At 41.7% G+C, this 15531-nt stretch overlaps 2 protein-coding genes across 3 annotated transcripts in view; one reads left to right on the top strand and one right to left on the bottom strand.

Moving 5' to 3' along the window:
- The window catches only part of IMMP2L (inner mitochondrial membrane peptidase subunit 2), a 691614-nt gene that overhangs the window by 320552 nt on the left and 355531 nt on the right, over window positions 1-15531 (bottom strand). The gene's annotated exons all lie outside the window — the stretch shown is intronic.
- LRRN3 (leucine rich repeat neuronal 3) overlaps window positions 405-15531 on the top strand; it is a 36113-nt gene continuing 20986 nt past the window's right edge. The window contains exon 1 of the mRNA XM_019726339.3: window positions 405-828. The gene's annotated coding sequence lies outside the window, so the exon portion shown is untranslated. The remainder of the gene's footprint in view (window positions 829-15531) is intronic.

The raw sequence follows: 15531 nt of genomic DNA, 5'->3' as shown, positions 1-15531 counted from the left end.
AAATAACCCAGCCATCCTGGGCCCCACAGACGGGCGCCGGAGGCTCTGCGTCCCGCCCAGGGGTTTTGAATATTTGGGAAATTCGGATTCGTAGTGTGCCCTGCTGTTTTCAGAGAGAAAAGACAGTTTCTATGAAAGACTGATAACCTGAACATGGGAAAACTTGTCCCCAAATTCCTCCCCCTCATAAAAAGGAAGGAGAGAAAGAAGAAGGATGGAGGGAAGGGAAGGGAGGTGGGAGGGAAGGGGGCGGGAAGAAGTGGTACCTAGGAAAAGATGCAAACCTGTTTCATTTATTTGTATCCCAAGCAGCAGTGTCATAGGACAGACAGGCGGCTGCAGCCAACCAGACGGGGGCAGCTGCGAGCGCTCCACGCCGGCAGTGCGAAGCGATTGGCTGCTCTCCGGGGAGCGGAGGGCGCTCCGTTATTAATGAGCGCCGAGCAGGCAGCACCATGTCAGTGTGACAGCTGATCGGGGGACGCTGCAGCACTGACCGCCCCGGGGACGCGGAGAGGGAAGGAGGGCCAGCTCCCAGGCTCCGTCTGCACTGGATGGAGAGCCTCCGCCTGCAGACCCAGCGCGTTCCGGGGGACGCGAGCGAGCCCGGCGGCAGCCACCGGCCTGCCTGTCCGTTTTAGAGCAGAGACAAATGTGCGCTGGCGGGCGTGCATCTCCATAGTACATGTGTGCGTCTACTTTATTCCACGCACACGAGCACCGATTTCCCCCCGGCAGACCACAGCCATGTGACGATCGCGACTGAGGAACTGAGGGGTCCATGCGCGGGGACGCAGAAGGTGGGGACACAGAAACTGCTCTGGCAAGGTAAGTTTGAAATCCACATTTCTATTGAAATGTTCCCTGTTTCCTTGTTTAGTTGATGCTTGCTTTTTTACACCTAAATTCTCCTTTGATGTTTGCTTCCTGCCTGAAATCTAAGAGCATTTGTCTTTCCCTTTTACTTTGGAGAAGAAATTCAAATGCAGAAGCCCTGGGGCTCTGTGCATGCCTAGCTAGGAGTGCGCGATTCTCCTACATGCATTTACTAGCTCGAACGCCCATCAGAGGATGTGCGTGGGAGAGAGAAAGCCATGCTGGGGGGAAGAGAGAGAGGAGGGAGAGAGAAGAGAAGGGGACAGTAAGAGAGAAGAGAGAAGGGGAGGGGGCGCAGGATTTTTCCCCTTGTTTTTCCTTCACATTAGTTGTAATGAAAAGCAGATCACACATCATGCTGTTTTGAAACCAACCTCCCAATTGGGGCTTTTTTTTTTTTTCCTTTCACCTAGTGGATGGAGATTAAGGCAAATGTCGCTGTGTGTCAATGGCTAAAACCACGGAGCAGAGTGGGGCATGAGCATATCACAAACGGTTATTGAATTTCTGCCAGGCTACATCTCAGGGGTTGGAGTAAATGACTTCCCTTTACTAACATCCTCTCGCCGGTCTGAAGGGACGGTGCAAATGTCTGATTGCTAATACAGCTGGAACCCACACACACTAGGCAAAAGGATCCCATGAACCAGAAGAGTTGCTATCTTCTTGGGTAATTAACAGCCTCACAGCAGGATGGCTTTAATGCACATTTCCCATTTAAGAAGACTGTTTGTTCAAACCAACTGCTGTATTTCCTTTGCCAGTATTGAGCTGGATAGCTTAATTCGCCTCTAATTTATTCATTTTTAACAATATGTCCTTGTTTTCCGAGCCTATAATTTTAGTAAAAGCAGCTTCATGAATATGAGTAGAACCTTCCTAATTTACTGAAAAGGGGATCGTGTGAAAAATAAGAAGGGGAGAATAAGGATTCAAAATATCTACCTAGAAAATAGTGTGTCCTGGTCCTATAAATACTCTCCTTAACCGACATTCCTCCTGAGTTTCAGAAGCAATGCCTTTGAGACACAATTACTCTCAGTAAACTATGAGCATTCGTGTAGCAATGATTTGTAGAAGACAGTGTGGGTTAATGTATACTTCCAGTCTTGTCAAAAAGGAAGCAGCTACTTAAAATATGCTTTCAAACAGACAACATCAATTGAGGATGTACATGGAAACATTCGCTACCCCCTTTAATGGGCCTGTAAAGACACTAAAACAAACCTGGAATTATTTACATTTCATCTTCTGGAGCTCACGCCTCCCCCCCTCCTTCAGTTCAACTAACCAAATAGTTAATGGAGTCTGTTTCTTTCAAACTACATGTGATTTTTCTCTGTATCTGTGATTTCAGAGATATCACTAGCCCCTTAGTTTATGGTATGAGCTAAAACCAATAATAATAATAATAATCAGCCACTTAGATCCTGCCATTTTTCCATAAATGTGTCCAAAAATCAGCCACTTCACAATATGTAATGTAAGAAGCCAATTAATTCCAGTGACCTTTGCAAATGGTGACAATGCAGCAGCTGACAATATGCCACTGGCTTCGATTTTCCCTGTGTAAAATGAGCAAGTTTAAGAAAAGGTTTCTCGCTCAGCTGAAAAATGAAAGGTGCTGAAGCACTGCTCGCACGTTGGCAGGCTTGCTCACTCTGCCTCTCACGCCACCTGCAATCTATAGAAAAACCAAAATGATTTATTACAAAGAGGAAACAGGGCTTTATTTGCCTTCCTGCAATCCATTACAAGTGCTGTTTTTGCCACAGAACAGACCCGGTATTTCGGGGTGCCTCCTAAGTTCCTAACCGAGAGGAAAAGCGGGAAGTGGGTATTCAAGCTCCCGGCTGCAAACTCCTGTGTAATGTAGCATTGCAGCATTGATCCCAGTATTTCTTAGACCTTTTCCGGGGAAACTTTTCACATCACACCCACTTTCTCAATTCCTACCCAGCCTCTTTTAAAATTGCAATCAATGATACCTAAGAATGGTGGATTCACTCCCTTAAACTTGGTCAAGCTCACACACGTATTTTGTGGATTACAGAGATCCAGAACGTGTTCACTTGCGTCTGACAAATCCAATCACTCCAGGCCCCTGGTGTGGTTGCTCAGTGTGTGCCAGTGAGTTTGCTGATCTGACCAACATGTACCAATGCAGATGATGGACATATAAGCAGCCTGGGAGACGTAACGATGGCCTCCCCAGTCATGCAGTCATATAGAAATAACAGCTTTCAGGCAAGATGAGCTTCAAAGCACTGTCTTTTCAGGGTATCCCTTGTCATGGGCAATAAACTGAGTTAGAATACTGATGAGGAGGTGCAATTTTTTTCTTTGGTTGTTGTCACTGCTGTTAATGGTTTAATAAGCACTGCTATCAGCTTTCTAGGCCAGTAATTTAGGGACCTATGAAAAAGGTGATCAAGTTATGATTCACTAACTGTATTTTATTATTTCTTTGCTCTTTTTTCACACCTATGGCCTTTTTTTTTTTTCTTGGTCACAAAATGGGTTTCATGTTTTACTTTTTCCCCCCCACTCTGAATTTTCTCTGGTGGAAAATTCCTATGCAACGTGGCATTGCCATATTTATTGCAAACTAATTAAATTGATCAGGAAGGTTTGAAACCTGACTTAAAAACTAACACTAATATACGTTAAATGTTATTACTTAATTAGCAGTCCCTGATGATGGTCACAGATGAGGTAGCCATTGGGGAATCTGCAGGAGGTCGTTAAAGGGCAGCTAACGCTATACTAAAACACAAGTCCTTCCTTCCAGCCTCAGTTAGGATGCCCCCAAAGAATAATTTAAAATAAAGTAGCTGCAGCCAATCTGGAGAAACACCGGCCACAGCTGCCGCCCACTACAATGGTCCACGTAGCCCTGGTTCTGGGTTTAACCACTTCAACATCACGCCTTGGTCCTATGAAACTGCAAAAAGCAGATGAACAGGATCTAATACATTAGTACTTGTTGTCAGCACTGTCAAGATAAAGCTCTGATACTGGTCTGCAAGGGGAGCTGAGGAAAGCGCGGCTGTGTGGCAACTGAGCACTCATCCCACCCAGAGCTCCGTGAATCCCTCCCGCCTCTTCAGATCAAGTGATGACTGCTTAGACACCTAGGAAGTGGAACCCGGTAACAATTGTCCCTTCAGCCACAATGTAACAGGAGATCAATTTCCAATACAAAGGAAATAGGTGGTGCCAGAGGATAGAAAGTCACAGAGAGAAACAAAAATGTTTTCTTGATGGGAGGGGTAGGAAAAGATCGCAACAGATGTGATTTAGAGGTCATTAAATAAGGGTTAGCAAGAAGACAAAATGCCCATCTCCGATCTCTGAGAAGGAATATAGTGCCCAGGGAGCCATCTACCCTGTTTGCATAATCCTCAAGTTTGTACTACCTGCTTGCTATCATGTTAATTTGTCTTTGGCTGTGATGAGGGAGGGCTACATTTTTAAAGGTGCAGTTAATAAAAGCACATTTCACAGCTCCATCCTAGGGGAGTGTAGGAGGGGGGCATGTTTCCATTTAATCATCGAGTTGTAGGATTGAAAAGGACATGCTGTAGATAGTCTACTATGCTCATTTCACAGGTAAAGCAACTGAGGCCCAGAGGGTTTAACACCTTTTCCCCAAATCACACAGCCCTCAGAGGCCTAGGGGAACAGTCTTAGAGGACTCTCTCCAGCACCCCCAAAAAGTCTGCCTAATTAGTCTTTCAAACAGTATTTCAAAGAAACAGGGAGAAAGAGTGGCACATATCTGTGCCAAACTGAAATAACAAAACTTAGGGAATGTTATCCAGATAACCAAGTACTCTAAAGCCAAAGCAGACGTCAGCAATAGGAGCAGTGACGACTTGTTGAGTAAATAATACCCAAATACTGCAAACCCATAATTCATCTTTTGGATACAGTCCACTATATCTTGTAATGAGTCATAAAAAGTACAGCGTCGTCCTGTTTTCATACACCTTAATAATAATACTGCTATCGTTCAGAGATTCAGCTATTCATCATCCACTAGAAGCTTTTCCAGAAATTCTGAAGGCTCTCCACATCCTTTCTCACCTGATTTCACTGGAGCGTTTTAAGGCACTTACATGTGCCGTCTTCATATACAGTGTCCATTCTCAGGACCCATGCTTCCCTCTACACCTCACTGGAAAGCTGCAGGATCCCCTCTGGAGGGCCATCCCTCTTTCCCTCTCTCCACATCCCCCTCCCACCCCTAGTCTTTTGTTTCCAAAGTTAGAGTGACAGCCTTTGTAGACATGACATATCTCCTTAGTTTCAGCCCTAGTTTTCCTTTCTGGCAAACTTCTCTCCATTTCTAAATGTGCTCTCCAAGTTTTGCTTAAGATAACCGAAATTGACACAAGAGCTTTGGGGATGGGCGTAAAGAAGGACACAAAACATAACAGCATAGTTGTGAATATTTGTTCAGAGCTATACTGTTTCCAGAGCACTTTTTCAACAATGACATGTCTCCTCACCACACTCCGGTGAGGTATGTATGGAGGTTTTAAGATGGGGGGAGGACGCTCCAAGAGGTTGGAGATCTGTCACAGCCGGGTTGCTAACACGTGGAGGCACTAGGGCCTTCTGACTCCCAAGGTGGGCGCAGCCCTCCTCATAGTGCCACCTCGCACTCCGCGAGTCTCTGAGCAAAGGTCCGTTCCCTTTTTCCTGAACTCCACTCCAGACTCACACCTCCAAGTTCTAGATCCTTTGCGCCAAACCATACTATACTACTATGTGGGTAGATTTCCGCAGAGAAAAATCCGTGCTTCTGAATTTAAATCACAGCGAGTGATATACCCGAGTTAAACAAGAAAGACACACCCAACCTCTATTCTTGGAGAAAAGGACGACATGCCATTCTACCTACTCCCCCATATGCTTGTCCGACAGCATGAGAACTCTGACAAACACGTGCTTGTCCCAAGTCTCCGAAACTGGATAAAATGGGATGGGGGTTCAGGCACGTTCCAGGTGGCTGGAAAATTACGAGCAAAGTCCTCCAAGGCACTTGAAGCACACCAGTCGATAAAGTATTAACATAAAGGTAATTTCTTGGGCATCGCCTTCCTGGTTAGTTTGTCTTGGGGAGAAAAGGACGCACGAAGACCTCAAAATACCAGTAAACATATTCACCTGATTCTACGAGCCCTTTCTAGGGGAGATTTCGTCTTTCAGAAGTACTGTCATCCTGAAAATAAATGCATGTCCCTCAAACACAGGTTCTACAGGCTGTCAGGTCAAGCTTTACTTCCCGAAGGTGAGACAGCCCACAGATAATCAGCTCCTCTGTTTAGGAGGGACAGTGAACATCACCACTTTTTTCCAGGTCTGCATTGAAAAGGCCCAGACTCCCTAGTGAATCAATTAAAGGCTTAGTGTCAACAGGCAACATTTTCTATTTCCACGGACCTGAAGCCCTTGGGATTTCATTCCCTGAGGAGTGACAGAGGAGGCAGTGGTTCCTGCTGTGTCCCGAGCAGGGACTCCGGGATGGGAGACTGTGGCCCCTGGGAGGGAGCCTGCTAGTGCGGGGACCACGCAATGGCCTTCCGCGAGGCCCAGGACTCACCACACTGCCCGATGAGCCAAGTAATAGCAGATATTCTGACCACGGAAAACACAGAAAGAGGCCTCATTTTCATTGTGGTAGAGAGGACTGATTTGTGCTTATTCCAAATTTTCTCTAAAATTACAAAATGATTAGGTTGGTGCAAAAGTAATCGCGGTTTAAAGGTTAAAAATTACAAAAACAAAAGCCCTGCAGTTATTTTCGCACCAACCTAATGAATAAATGACTACAAAGAAACAAAGGTAAACATTTTAGTAAATTCATTCCATGGGAGTAAAAGTTGTTCCATAGTATCTCAGTCTCACGGGGCAAAGAGATCAAAGAATTTAAATTACATTGTCAGCTGACTGATTTACACTTTACTTTTGTTAAGAAAAAAAAATAAAAACTCAAAAAATGTTAAAAACAGACATGTATTTTCAGACATACAGGTCTTACTGGTTTTTGTGTCCTTAGAATATTTTCCTCATCCCTATATTCATACGCCCCAAACAAACTGGCCCTCTCGTTGTGGGCTCTACGTTTATTTCTATTTTCATCAAAAATGTGTCACTCAGAAGCACCAAACACTGAATACATTCTACAAAGAGTATATGGGACCACAATGGCCTTTACAGAAGTTTTGATAAGTGTAGGGGGTAATTTCAATACACATCTGTACAGGTCATATCTTTATTTCTACAAATGCCAAAGGGTGAAGGCTTTACACTGCATGTGTCTAAGGCATTGAGAACAAGACAATAGGATAAGTGAAAACGGGCCTGAGTATAGGTTACAGTGTTGTATCACTGAAGAGAAAGTACAATATGATGGAAAGAGAAAACCAATGCTACCACCACCTATGAAAAAGAAGTACATTCTGAGCACATGTAAAACTTGGAAGCGCTAGTCCTAGTAATTCTTGAATGAAAACCATATAACATGTCATTATAAGATATGAGCTTGGACTGTATTCGTCCAACAGGTCAATGTCTTGTGTGAGCAGCTTCCCAAACACATAATCTGTATGTGCTCCTCTGCTTGTCGTGTATCACCCACTATTATATTACGGTGGATTTGATGGAGCATTTTTTACACAAACACTACTGATGTCAGAGGGTCATGATGTTCAGCTAACTTTTTAAACTCAGTGAGGTGTTTGCCAAACTACCATTTCCTGTAATGAACAAGCACATTCCATGTAAATAATGAAGTGTCATTTTTCAGTGACACTATAAAATGTGCCACCACGTGCTGCTGTTGGACAAAGTGGTCCAAGGAAGGAAGAATGAAATGTTTTACTCCATAAGTTACTGTAAGCAGAGGCTTTCGGAGTTCAGATCACATACTCTCTCTGAGACAATCCTTTACTGGCTGAGGGGATGATAATTATATTAGCAGGTCTCATTTACTACACGTGAGCGTTTTCTGTGCCAAACACTGTGCTAAGCACTTCACGTGCATTTTCTCATGTAACCCTCATAATAACCATCTGAAGCAAGTAATATTATTAACCCCATTTACAAATAGGAAAATAAAGCTTAAGGAAGAAAAGCAACGTACCTCAACTAATTCAAGGCAGAAAAGGAGAAGGAACCCAGGTTAGTTTGGCTCTTTGTGCAGAGGGCAACGCTGCCTCTTGTTGTTACTACCTAAATACTGCCGGTCTACACTGCCTCTTGTTGCTACTACCTAAATACTGCCGGTCTACACTGCCTCTTGTTGCTACTACCTAAATACTGCCGGTCTACACTGCCTTCAGGGAGTCAGAGTTTACCAAAATGCAATCACTCCATTCCACACATTGTGCTCACACTAGGATAGTATCTCTTTGTAGCATGCATTCATTGTTTCTTCAGAAATCGTGTGTTTCTGAGAGAAGAGAGACAATTTACTTATTCACATATAATTAAGTATCAGCACCCATTTGATTAATTAAAATGAGTTTTGCAGTCCGGTTCACAGCCAGATCCGTGAACTAGCAGCTTACAGTGTTCTCCTTTCACCATTTTTTCTGTCTAGTAGAATTCGACAGGCTTCTTTACCTGAGGTCATGCAGTGCAGTAACTGGCACAAAGAAAAAATGCAAAGCTTCGCAAACATCTCAACATTGTCTTTAGAACAATCCTTCTCTGGGTCCAATTCCAATTTGTGGATCCTTCCTCTCCTTGTGCATTCTCTTCTACACAAGGGAGTTAGAGACAGCCTGCAAATTTCCCTGCTAGTAGAATCATCAATTTTCAATGGGATCCATCAACTCTCCTCAGTATTAATAAGCTTCGAGCTCGGCAAAGTTAATTGATGAGAGCTCTAATCGCTTTTCAAACCTAGTGTGCTGAGCCAAACCTAAAACTTCAGTAAAGTGTTCCATGGCAGCTGTTTGCAAAACGTAAGTGCTTCTCACTGAGTGACCACCTGGAAGAGCTATCAGGGGAGTCTTTCAACGGGACTGTCCTACATAGAAACAGCTGAATGTAAAATTAAGGCCAAAATATCACTGAGGATTCTCCCAATGATTAGGAATGGAGTTTAGAGAGCTCATGTCCATAAGCATTTTCTTTCTAGAATGATGATATTTCTGAAAACTTTAAGTCCGTAGGCAACTGAAAAATGAAATCTGGGTAATGTCTGTGCATCATGAATAACCTAACTCAACACATGCAAGAAATAAGGAAGGACATGTACAATTTTGAATGAAATGATTGGATTGTTTCTACCCGCTCCTTGTCACAGTCACATACAGCGATGGGGAGGAGGAGGAGGAGGAGGAGGAGGAAGGGGGCGTGCTGCACCACAGCTATTCACCACACACCACAGCCCAGGTCCCGGCTAAGCCCGTACATCCCTCATCTCACCTCAGTTCACGGCTCCAGGAGGGGACAGAGGCTGAAAACGGAAAGCATTTACCCAGCTTCCCCCGGGGCAGGGTCGTGAGTTGAACCCTGAAGGTGTGACTCCAAAGCCCATTCTATTAAACCTTCCTATTGTGCCTCTCACATCATGTATTTCTTAGAAGAAGCACGATATATTTCTCCTCTGGGAAGCCTTTTACTTTTTTAAGCAGAAACATCCAGCCACAGGCCCTTTCCATAGTTTTAAGCTCCTCAGCAGTGATCGGGAAAGCTTATATAATAATGAACCAAACTTTATGGGGTTAACACACCGTGCAACCTGATTAGTATTTCATGAATAATAAAATGAACATTTCATAGACTTCAACTAATCTCAAATAAAACTATTACTTGCAGATTTCCTACTTAAACCTTCTCATTAATGTGTGTAACTTCAGAAGTACAATGTCTAAAAAAAAATGACCATGGTTGAATTCTAGAAGGACTTATGAAAATCTAAGATCTTTATTGTTTCTTAGGGGAAGAGAAATGAGAAAAGGAATAAGGAAAGTTTTCTTTACCATAAATATCTTGCAAATTGAACATGTAGAACACTGTTTCAACCCTATCCTTCACCTCTGGACGTTGCTCACCAGATTTGGGAATTATTTGAAAACATCTTGATATGTTTCTGTGTTTTGGACACCTCGGAAAGAGGATGAACAGTTGTAAGTTCAAATATGCCCCACAAAGAATTTGTCCTATCTAGACGGGTACCTCAGTCTCTGCACGCTGCCTCCACTGCTTCCCACACCAGCTGAACGTAAAGATGTATTGAGTTCTCAACCTCACTGAAGCATGGGGCTTCCCTTTTGACATAATTATGTTTAATTATCAGTCAGTGAGCTACGCTGTACTTTACTTGATAGAGGCGTCTATGAATCTTTGAAAGGAGAGATACTCTAAAATAATACACCGCTTAGTCATTCATTTAGGCATACTGCATCATGGCCATTTACCCAACACCATGAATACAGCCGGTGTTAATGAACAGAACCTTGAGATACTGAAAGGAAGGATGTAATGACACAGCAAGCAGAACTAAATCTATTGACCTATCCATCTACCTACCTACCTACTTACCTATCGTCTTAATGGTTCTCATCTTAACAGGTGTCATTCTCTCAAGGTCTTTGATGGCATCATATCCCAAAAGCATGGATAACCACATTCATTATCTAGATTATATACATATGCATTTTGCTTCACTTTTAACATAAAAGTAAAGTTTATTGCATCTATGATGATCCACATCAAATGCACTTGGGTGCTTCTTTATAGCACAGAATCTCTGAGAGTAACACCTAAAAATCCCTAGTAATTCTTTGCACAAAGTTTCAGAACTAGCAGTTAAAGATTCAAGGCCTTCTTCTTTGTCCATTGATATTTTAGTTTTAGTTTTAGGAAAATTTGTTTATTTGTGATAAGCAATGAGTTGCTTGAATTTGTAGAAAATACGCATACAGGAGGCATACTGTGTTGTATTTTTCCCGAGAGAAGTTTGGGAACAGGATATGGCTAAATGATATAGAGTTTGATTGTACGGGATCTGATGGACACATTCAAGTAGATGCTCTTAGTTAACATGCTTGTGATACGGAGGTAACTATAGCCCCTATTTCTAGTAACCCCAGTCTAAAGAGGTCCACCATCCATCATGACTTCTTGACTCTCAGATACCTATAGGGTGGCAAATTATGTATCCTGAGGAGAAGTGTCTACCAGAAATGGATAAAATCCTTTTCTCCCACATGTTCATGAATATTTTCAAATATTATACCACATTCCACATGGGACTCAACAGAGTGTCACCCAGAAACTCCCACTGGCGTAATGAATGAGTGAATTCTACGCTGACTATTGATTTGCCTTCAAATGCCACTGAATAATTTAAGGAGTTAAAACTGGTACAACAGAATCATGAAATGAAGAGAGATTTTACAAATATGAAGTCACTTGCTCAAAGTGACTTCACTCCTGAAATACATAATTGGAACCAGAAACCAGGTGATTCAATACTTGCCTAGTGGTTATTTCACAGAACATTGACTGTGATGGTAGAGCTTCAGAAAGGATTGGACCATGTGTTCCAAAAAATCATTCATTTTCCTAAGCTCTGTGATGACCAAAATTTCCCAAACTCAACCTTATAGAGAAATTCAGCAGTGCCTTCTCTGTGAAGGGCCCATGTTTGGACAACCTCTTAGCAGCTGGAGTCTGGCAGAGGCCCAGTACATATCATCCAGTCACTTTCCAAGATGCCTCTTTCGACTGGCATTTTATTGACCGTAATGTGTTGCTTCTGCTCTGTATCAAGCATGTTAATTTCTTGGGACTTGGGTTTTGAATTTGTGCCCTAAAGTGACTTTAGCCGAGAGTTGTTTTGTTTCATTTTTAAATCAGGAAAATGAAAGAGAGAGAGAAAAAATATATTAAACAGAAAACCACAAATTAAAAAAAAAAAAAAAGGCAACCGTACAAAAAGCAAGTTCCATATGTTTCCAAAATAGAAATAGAATGATCCCGTTCTTTGGGCTATTCCACTGGAAATTTCTATTCCTCTTGGATATTCCACCCCAAAGAGAAAAGACTGTGAGACCATTCTGCACCAATCCTCTTTGCTGGGCCCCTAAGAAGATTTATAACACAAAATAATTACAACCTTTGAAATTATAAATCACATCACACACTTATTTTTTTTAATTTTTATAAAAACATTGTTGTAAGTTTCCTCCCCAAAGAACAGACTAATATAGACTAGCGTAGCATACAATAAGCACACAAGGCCCTGAGTTTGCTAAAATAAGAACTTGAAATTGCTGACGATAGCAAGATCAAGTGTCCACTGGTCATCATGACTTCACAGGCTATATTCATTCTTCACTCATTTGAAAAATCCCTCTTGTGAGGAATAATGTCTAAATTACATTTGAACAACCTCTGTCAGACTTGTCTCCCCACCAAATGTAACACATCTCGAGAAGTGACAACTGTCCTCTTCCATCACTGCAAAATAGTGGTATTAACATTTTTGTAGATTTTTGTATATTAGCATTTTTGTAGATTTATATGTAACAAATGCACTTCTATAGCTCTGTCTATTCCAGTGGCAACTTCACACAAGTGTGCACGCACATTTGCATACACTTCACAGACACACACACACACACACACACACACACACAGACACACACACAGGATGGTTTTTAAAATGCGCCAACTGGTAATAGTTCTTAATAGTTTATAAATATTTCAATTCAGTTCAGCCACACTTACTTGTAACTGGTAACCAATAATTTTCTTCTTCTAAGACATGCCATAACTGAGGTGACAAATGCTGAGGTGCATTTTAAGAGTTATTTTCATAGAAATAACCAGGAAAAAAAAATCTACTAGTCCAGTAAAATTCTACAACCATCTATGGAAATCAGAGTCAAATTCCATTCAAATAGCTTGATTTTACTCTGTCATTTCTCCTCTTCTCACATCTTCACCTCCAGACTAGGTTTAAGTTACCACAATTTCTATAAGTTATAATCATTATTATGACTATTATTCATTTGATAGTGATTGCCATTTAGTGATTATTTTCTCTGTTTCCAGTTCAGTCTTAAGAACTATTTTTTGGATTAAGAGATTTCGATGCATGTTGTTTTCACAACATCCCTCTGGGGTACTATTATCACTCACCTTTTAATAGATGAGGAATCAACCAGAGACAAAGAGGAAGAGGCCTCTCCTGAACACCATTCTGAGAGAGCCAGAGGGCAAGAAAATAAGATAAAGCATTTCCATTGGATACTTAAAAAGTCTTGGGGGTAAGTGTGGGGAACAGTGAAAAGAGATATTCCTGTAATACAGGTTTGGGGGGGGGCAGGCTACATTTTCATTTTAATTTCCTGAGAGTAAGACCACTCATATCTCTGGTTTGGGACCTACTATATTCAGGCAAATTTGAATTTGAAAAGCCCAATTTGCGAGAGAATGATCCTCCTGCTGAAAGATTCCTTCTCTCCTTCCTTCACGCATGCATGTACATGTCTTCATTTCTCAGAGCTCGAGCTAGTTTTGCAGTTGGAAATGATGAAAACCCAGGTAGAGAAGAGATAGAAGTCATACAATTCTCTGTCTCCCATTTCTTGTGTTCCGCTGTCCAAGAAATGTACTGTTCTGTGAGCTACAATTCAGTATTGTTCTAGAAAATGAAACAATTTCTTTTGTCATCTGCTTTAGATTTACCAAATACCACCCCTTTTTGTAGAAATGTTCTCACATCTGTTGCTAGTGTTCCAAGTTTATATATTTTGAGTACCCTTATCCTGTCAGTTTAGTAACTAACGCTATCACTTCAAAGCTGCCAATATTTGTTTAAAAAGGGAGGGGATACGTATATACAAAACTACTCAGCATGGTTGCTAGCAATAGTTTAAAATAGTGCTAAGTAATGGAAAAGTCTCATCATCAATCCCCCTACATGGTCTTTAAAAAAAAAAATGCTAAAGAAAGGTTTTTAAATGTAGAGAAAAGAAGGGTTGTTAGTATGGATGGAGGACTGGCCGAAGGGCAGCGGGGGGAAAAGACATTAATGTTTTCTAATAAGCTATAAGCTGCACTACTTATCAAATTAAAAATATGCACACAAATACCCAGGCTCCCATTCCATTGGAAGCAGGGGCAAAGTCTCCTAAGAATGAGAGAGTCATGACTTCTTCTAGAACACTGCAGGAGAAAGGAAAAGCAAGCAGAGGGAAGGAAATATCTTATCTATTAAGGGCGGGGGGGGGGGGGGGGAGAGAATAAAGGAAGGGAGAGGAGTTGTAGGTATGATAGCATTAGAAGTGAGTTGGGTCCAAAATGTGGGTCCACTTGCCAGCACGCAAAGAGCAAAATCATGACTGTAGCCTTTCAAAAAGTGATTTCTATTTCCACAGCAAAGGACTCATGGAGACAAAAAAATGTACTCATCTCCATAGATTGAATATATGTATTTCCAAAAAAATAATTATAAAAATCTTTTAAAGAGCCTTTTAAAAATGAATTTGGTTCTTCTTCATGAGATAAAACAAAGAATCCATGTGTCCACATGCTGGAAAATGACAAAGCAGATGTCAAATAACCTTCACTGGCAACAACACCCTTCTGTGAATCTGACATCTAGTTTTTCCCATTAACATCATGTATGGAACTCAGAAATTGTGCAGCCCAGGGACAACATACTAAGTCATGACATCGTGTAGAAAGGAGCGGATGAGAACAAAATACCACGAAAGTATATAAATTGTCCAAATGAGACTGTATATGTCCCCGTCTTCGATGACAACAGAAACTTATTGACTGGCAATTTACATCTACTTTGCATCCTGATTCCGCACATCACAAAAATGGGTTGCTGTGGCAACTGCCACGTGCTATTTATCTTGCTGGAAGAAAAAAGAACCCTCAAAGTACCTTCTAAGACACAAATACAGCGTGTATTTGTATTGTTCCTCCCGCCCCAAGAGAACAGATCTCCTGACAGTAGGTCTATTTTTTTCAGAGCTTTAAAAATGGGCTTGCTTTCTGTCATTTGCATTTTTATTATGTATACTACCAATTTATGCAAATGGAAAGAAAAAAATCCATAGAAATATAAAAGAGGTGGATATAGATTGCCTGAGTCCCACGAATATGATAGGGCCATTGTCTTTTATAGCTTCCCCACTTTTATCATCGACTGCTCTTTTAGCCAACTTAACTCCACTGATGGATGTACCACACCCATGCGTGATACTCCAAGGAACACACTGAGAGCTCAATTCTTAAAGCATCAGCTTTGGCACACTGATTTTTCTGGACTGAACACAGGAGCAAGGTGCAAACAGGGGATTGTTCATTTTCTTGGAAGCGTATTCTTAACCTCTCAGTAACACATAACATCGCCTGTTCATAGGGACACTGTGCAGGGCCTTAGAACACATCTCCGTACCAACATCTATGCACAGTGGAAAGGAACTACTCCACGCTTAATAAAGTGGGAGGAACATTCATGGCTTACCCACTGACTTCTCAATTGGGAATTAAAAGAATGGAGGTAAATGCATACCATGTTTCTCCGAAAATAAGACCTAGCCAGACCATCACCTCTAATGCATCTCTTGGAGCAAAAATTAATATAATATAATATAATAAATACCA

This window comes from Rhinolophus sinicus, chromosome 4 (assembly GCF_057876585.1).
Source record: "Rhinolophus sinicus isolate RSI-liver-muscle chromosome 4, RSI-T2T, whole genome shotgun sequence".
Lineage (NCBI taxonomy): Eukaryota > Metazoa > Chordata > Mammalia > Chiroptera > Rhinolophidae > Rhinolophus > Rhinolophus sinicus.
Note: the sequence above shows the minus strand (reverse complement) of the source record. Positions and strands in the feature narration are given on the sequence as shown.